The 6,523-nt window shown below is 52.3% G+C and overlaps 1 long non-coding RNA gene across 1 annotated transcript; it reads left to right on the forward strand.

Annotated features, from left to right (window-relative positions):
* Nucleotides 1-1,409: 1,409 nt before the first annotated feature.
* Nucleotides 1,410-6,230, forward strand: LOC134472314 (uncharacterized). The gene is made up of 2 exons (XR_010042151.1): nucleotides 1,410-1,767; nucleotides 5,015-6,230. It is a non-coding gene; the product is annotated as an uncharacterized LOC134472314 (long non-coding RNA).
* Nucleotides 6,231-6,523: the final 293 nt, after the last annotated feature.

Below are 6,523 nucleotides of genomic sequence, written 5' to 3' on the forward strand. Positions count from 1 at the left end.
TTCCCTCACTGACTCTGTATGCAGGAGGAACACCAAGATTTCCTTGCCACCTGTTTTCCTTAGGCACAGATGAGGGTGGACACTCAGGTGTCACCACCCTAAGAAACATCACAGACTCCTCTGTCCTGGCTGAAGGGAATGCAGACCTCAAGAGGTGTGGCCAGATGTTTCCATGGTGACCAAAGGCACAGGGCCTGGCACCCCATGCTCCACACCTGGGGTGCAAAGATACAATGTCGTCTCTCATTCAGTCCTGCACCCCTATACCCTGACTGTGGGCAGAGCTTCAGACCCACATGAGCGTGGCTTTTGTTCTGGCAAGGAGCTCACTGCCCCAGTGACATGTGTCCTGCACAGCCTGGGACAACTGAGGTGAGAATAACAAGTATCCTTGGCCCCAGGAAGGAAACATGCATTTAGCTAGCAGTTAGAGGAGACCTGGCTGGCCGGTGAGAATGAAGAGGAGGCACATAGGCAGGAGGGCCCATGGTCCACCTGTGGGACCTCAGGTCCCCAGCACTCCACTCGTTCCAGGTGGCAGAGACATGATGCCTCCAGCTCCCATGTAGAGCACCCCTAAGATAACAGGGATGACCGTTCCCAAGGGCCCAGGCTACCTGGGGGCGATCAGAACAGATGCTAGGGTCCCTCCTGCCGGGCTACAGCTGGGCATCCTGGGAACTCATTTGGGGTCCAAGGAGAGAGCTCTGTGCACTGTGGGCCATGGACCCTCAGAGAGAAGATTCAGGGAGCCCCCTGGGTCCTGCCATCCTCCCACCCATGCCTGCCGCCTGTCAGGCACTGTCGAGTCCCCAAGGCAGGGACATGTACTGTTAAGATAGCCTTTCCCTCGGAGCATGGTCACTATGAAGAGCTGCCTGCAGGCAGGTGCAGTGGGCAGATGTGGTAGGCCCCCAAATCCACCTCAATGGAGAGGAGTGGGCTGGGTCAGGTAAGGGGCCCCATGAGAATCGGCAGTGTGGCCACCTCAGAGAAGGACAGCCTGGAATAGGGCCGTGTGCTCCACTCTCCCGTGTGCTGGGAGCTGGCTTTTCTCTCCCATCTTCCAGCCCTCAACAGGAAGAGGATAAGATCCATGGAGCCCTCAGGCCAGGCTCTTGCTCAGCACACTGCAGAGCCCGAGGGTAACACCAGGGCCGCTGTCTGTGAGGAGCCTTGGTGCTCCCATGCAGAGAACCCTGGGCATCTGGTATGCGGTCCTGGCTTGCTGCACCCTGTGACCTTGGACAAAGTTCCTCCACTGTCCAAACTCACCTCCTCCCCTCCTCGGGGAGCCCAGCAGCCTTGAGCGCTTTTGGTGTGGTTCCACGACCAGCACTGCCCAGGGCTCCTGCCAAGCCACATACTGCAGATCACCATGGCCGTGGTGACAGCAGGCACAGCTGCTCTTCTGACTAGCAACAAGGCTGAGGCCACCTTCATGAAGAGCGCAGGAGTGGGTGGCCCGACTGTTGGACTGAGCCACGTTCCTGCTCCCCATATTCTGTCTGCAGCACAACCTTGGGTGTCTGTAGGGACACAGAAGGGGCCACCTGTGAGGAGGAGACACAGGCGCAGATCACACCTCTGACAAGGCTGGTGACTGCAGAATGGACTCCTGCATCTCCATGGTGACAGACTGATGTCACTGGAGATGAGCAAGCATCACAGACACCCATGTCACCAAACAGGAAGCACAGGCAGCACTGGCACCCACAAGAGGACGTTCACACCAGTGCTGTTGCGGTGATGCTGACCACAGCCAAGGTGAGATATCGCACATGCCATTGTGTTGGTGATGGGGAGCACTGCTGGTTGGGCCTGAGAAGCTCCTCAGCCCTGCATTGCTGGGGGATGGAAGATGGGGCAGGTGTCCGGGACACAGATGTTAAAACTGCTCCCAGAGCTGAACTCACAAACACCCTGCCATGCTGCAGCTCCTCCCTCAGGCATTCGTTCAGGGCAATGGAAACTGCATGTACCTGGGCACCCACCTGCTGTGTGCATGTGCAGCCCGCTGTACCCATGCGTGCCACACAGGACACCCACAGCAGCCAGATCCTGGCAATTGCAGGGCAGCTCTTCCATGAATGGCCAAACACATGTGATTCCCATTATCCGTCAGGGCTGTGGAGAAAAAGCCAACAGGAGGGAGAGGGGGAGGGGAAGGGAGAGAGGGATGGAGAGGGAGAGAGATGGGGATGGGGATGGGAGGGCAGTAAGCTCCGAATCCAGAGGCTGCAGGCTCTGGGAGCTGCCCACTCAGTTCCAGCCTGCAGCTGGAGGACTCGAGACCCAACATGGACAGGTGGCTGAAGTAGAAAGTAGGAAGAAGCTGAAGGCCCATTAGCCTGCAGGCCAGTAGCCCAAAGCACTCTCTTCCACGGCTTTTTAGTTCTAGCAGGAACTGCCTGGCCGGTCTTCCCGTGACGTGGAAGCCATCTGCTCTAGTCGGTCTGTGTGTTTCAGTGCTGATCTCACCCAAAAATGCACAGAATCACCCACAATGGCATTTGGCTGGATGTCTGGCCACCCTGTGACCCAGTCAGGCTGATGTGTAAGATTTACCCCCATCCTATGGAAAACCACCCTGCAAGGAGGAAGGAGTGGCTGACCCAGAACGGCTGGGCTACAGCTCAGGGAATCAGGACAGTGAAGCAGAAGCAGACACAGAAGGCCGGGGGCTGTAGAGCTGATTCGTGGCTGCCAGCATTGAACTCATTGGTATGGGAACTGGGGGGAAGGGGTATATGTAAGGATTGCGTGTGCATGCGTGTGCACACACACACAGAGAAATCTGAGAAATCTTACAAAGACCCCATCACATCAGTGTCCTTGTCCTAACTTTAAAGTTACACTGTTTGGCATGACACCGCCCCAGGCCAGCCTGCCGTGCCTCCCCACAGCAGTGTGGTGTCCCCTTTGCCTCACTCCATTTGTCCTCTAGACTATGACTCCAGGGCCAGTTGCCGCAGGGGTCCCATGGAGAGCCTGGCCACACCAGGAGTTTAGGGTTAAGTGGTCACAGGTGGAGCCTGGGCATGGGAGGGTTTAAAAGCTCTGCAGATGATTTCTGTCTGCTCTAGAAGCCCTGACGTGCAGCTCCCAGGCCCATGTGTCCTCTGCTCCTAGTTCCAAAGCAGAGCCCCACAGGTAGTAGTTAATGAGCACTCATCTACCCAGTGAAAAAGGAAGGAAATGCATCACCATCTCCCTGGAAACTTCGGGTGCTGGGGCCCAAGGACCTCTCCGGCGGGTGCACAGGATGAGGGGGCAGCACTCCACCCCTGGGTGCAGCAGGGCCCTCTAGAACTAGGGTCCCCACTCCCTTTTCTCTTGGCTGTGGCCTGCAGATCCTACACCCAGGCAGAGGCTCGCATGCGGAGCTGGCTCCCAGCTCCCAAAGCACAGAGGAACACGCCTGCAGAGTTCTGGTTGGCAAAACTAGACTTTTCCCTTAGCTTGGGAGCCAAGATGTCAGCTTTGGTGATTTGCAAAGGAATCTGTGCTTCTCAGATGCAGGACCCGTGCCCAGCCTCTGCTGCTGTGGTGCTGCCCGTGTGCTCACTGCACTTAGAGCAAATGCCCTGGTGCTGGGGACAATGAAGGCACAGGTGACGGAGAAGCAGGCACAGCCCCCCTTGCCCATGTGAGATATTCCCCAAGTGAACATTCTTATGTCCCCACTCCTGAAGAAAACATGTCCAAGACTCACGTGTGAAAGCCAAGTTACCTCTGACCCACAACATGAACTGAAAAGTGTTTTCTGGATAGCATGGCCAGGAGCCCAGAATCACAGGATTTTTAGGATTTGGAAATGTCACCTGGTTCAGGGACCTCATTCTGCATCTAGGGATGCTTAGGCACCAGTGCTGAGGCCTAAGCTTTCAAGGTTCGGGGTAAATGTTTCCTTCCTGGCAGGAGTAGTAATACAATGCTCAATGACTGGAATGGCACTTAGAAAGCACTTTCCAGCTCTCTGGGCTTTGCAACAGATAATGAACCTGAATTTGTTTATCCATGCATTTAAAATTACTTATTGAACGGCTACTTTAAGTTAGAAATAAAAAAGACACCAGAGATTCAAAGACGCAGACCAGACTCCATGTCCTCAACAAAGCAGGACAGGGTATGTGACAGCGGACAGGTCAGGACCCAAGGTGCGGTGGACGCTCAGCCACTGCCTCAGGCCAGAGTAGCTGAGGGAGCTGGACCCGCAGGCAAGTGGGCCTGTTATGGATTAAGAACTGGTAGTCAACTTAACGCCAGCTGGATTACATCAGCATGGCATTGGACGAAGATGCTCCACTTGAGGCAAGTTGCCAGGATAAATAGGTGGAGAAGAAGGGAGGTGTTGAGGGTTTAGGCTTTAGGGAGGCATTATGGGTTCTCCTACAAGTTGCTGTCTGAGCTGTTGGTTCTTCTGGAGAAGCTTTGGTCCTCACATCGAGCATCGCTTCCTGGATCTGGAGCGGAAGACGTGCTGCTTGGTCTCCAGGATGAACTCGTCACGCTGCTTCCTGGCACGTACCCGACTGTGCATGTCAGAGGAGCTCGGGCCCTCCTTGTCACTGAGGACAGCTGTGGTGCCTTTCAGAATAGCCCTGGTCTTTGTTGTGAGTGTGACTTCTCGGCTCCAGCATAGAACCCTCACCCCACTAAAACGGCTCCTTTATCCTGCTGGCATAGACTTTCTAGCTTCCACCGCTGACCCTTGGGTCTTCCCGGCACGGATCTGTAAGAGACTGGCATGAGTCCTTCTTTTGGGCTCTGGACCTCCAGTTGGACTTGTGGGAGGCATTGTCCTGAGCTCTGGGATTTTATCTGGACTCATGTGGGACATTGCAGTGGGGTTTAGGCTCTTGACTAAATAATCTATGTCTTTGGTGTTGCGGAAAGATTTCCTGCATTTTCCTGTGTTAACTTCCGGTGACCATTATAAAAATATTATAAACTCAAAAAAAAATATTATAAACTCCATGTACTAATCCTAATTGTTCTCTGACTACATCAGGGCCCCGGGAGCTGGGGAAACCAAGGCAGCTGAAATGGACTCCTCTGGGAAGCAGTCAGATCTGCTGCTGAGAAAGATTCATCCTTTTGCAGTTTTGACATGGAGAAACATTTCTAAAGGTAAAATTCAAAATCTGGAAGAAGCCAATCAAGATTAAGGGATCTGACCTAAAACTTTCCCAGAACCGAGAGCAGCACCATAAAGCAGTGTAAGAAGACTAAAGCTAAACCATGAAAAATACAACTTAGGAAGAGCTTTTAAAACTGAAGAAGGGGCGTGTGGGCTCAGATATGACTGGGACAGTTTACAAGAAAGCAATCCATGCAGCTCTTCGACCCCTTTCAGAAAAGAGAAGCCAAAACAAAGATCATCCTGAGAGGAGCAAAACTGTCCACAGAGAGAAGAGAAACTGGCCATGATGCTCTGGGCTGCAGGTAGCTCCTCCTTGACACCCCAAGTGCAGGTACTGAGCCCTGACCCTCAGTGGGATGGAAGGAGGAGGAGGAGGTAGGCCCATGATGATGAGGTCCACAGGCCAAGAAGATGGAGCCCACAGGGACCTAGCGCCCCTACAAGACAGCCTGCTTCACAGGAAGCAGAATGAGCACCCTGCCCCCACCAGGAGTGAGGTCATCTGTGCCTTGACCCTCACCTCACCTCCGAAACACAAGACTGTGAGACACAAACTCCCATGGCTTAAACAGCAATGTAAGGTGTGCACACCCTGCAGAGGGGAACTCTGGGATACTCAACACAAGCGCATGTGCGTTTATGACTTGACCCCCCGGGAAGTCCCGCCTCAGGGGATCCCCTCCTGTGGGTCATAGCAGCAGAGACAAAAGCAGCTCCTGACCAGTCCCTGGCACACACCCAACCCTCTTTTGTTTTCTGTTTCTTTTCTTTTCTCCTCCTGGGGAAAGGAGTCTGGTCTGCGTCTTTGAATCTCTGGTGTCTTTTTTATCTCTAATTTATAGTAGCTGTTCAATATCTATCATAGCCCTGTCTGTAACAGGAAAGATTGGACATGACTCACATGCTTAGAAATATCAAAGCACTTCTAAAAATGAGTAGACATCCTCATAGTAGAATACTATGTAACTGTAAAAATGAGAAATGCTGAGGATTTATCTTAGTGGCATAAGCACCTGCCTGGTAAGCTTGAGGTCGTGAGTTCGATCCCAGGTACCAAAAAATAAAATAAATTTAAAAAGAAGCATTATGTGAATGAGCTCCATATTTATCATTAGGTTAAAAAAAACATAAAGTGTATGAGTTTGCCACCTCTCTAAGCACAGCCACGATATGAATGTGTACATATAAATGTGCACGCACACACACACGCGCATATATCAGAACTAAGAACAAACAAAAGGATAAACTATATGTTTGCACTGTTACCTATAGGAAAGGAAAGAAAGGATGGAGCAAGCTAAATATACTTGTTTCAAAGTTTTAAAACTCTATAAATATTTTGTAAAATCAAGCAAAGTTAAGTGCAAAGATGCCACC

This window comes from Cavia porcellus, unplaced genomic scaffold (assembly GCF_034190915.1).
Source record: "Cavia porcellus strain 051 isolate PalLab524CR breed Dunkin Hartley unplaced genomic scaffold, mCavPor4.1 scaffold_23, whole genome shotgun sequence".
In the NCBI taxonomy this organism is placed as follows: domain Eukaryota; kingdom Metazoa; phylum Chordata; class Mammalia; order Rodentia; family Caviidae; genus Cavia; species Cavia porcellus.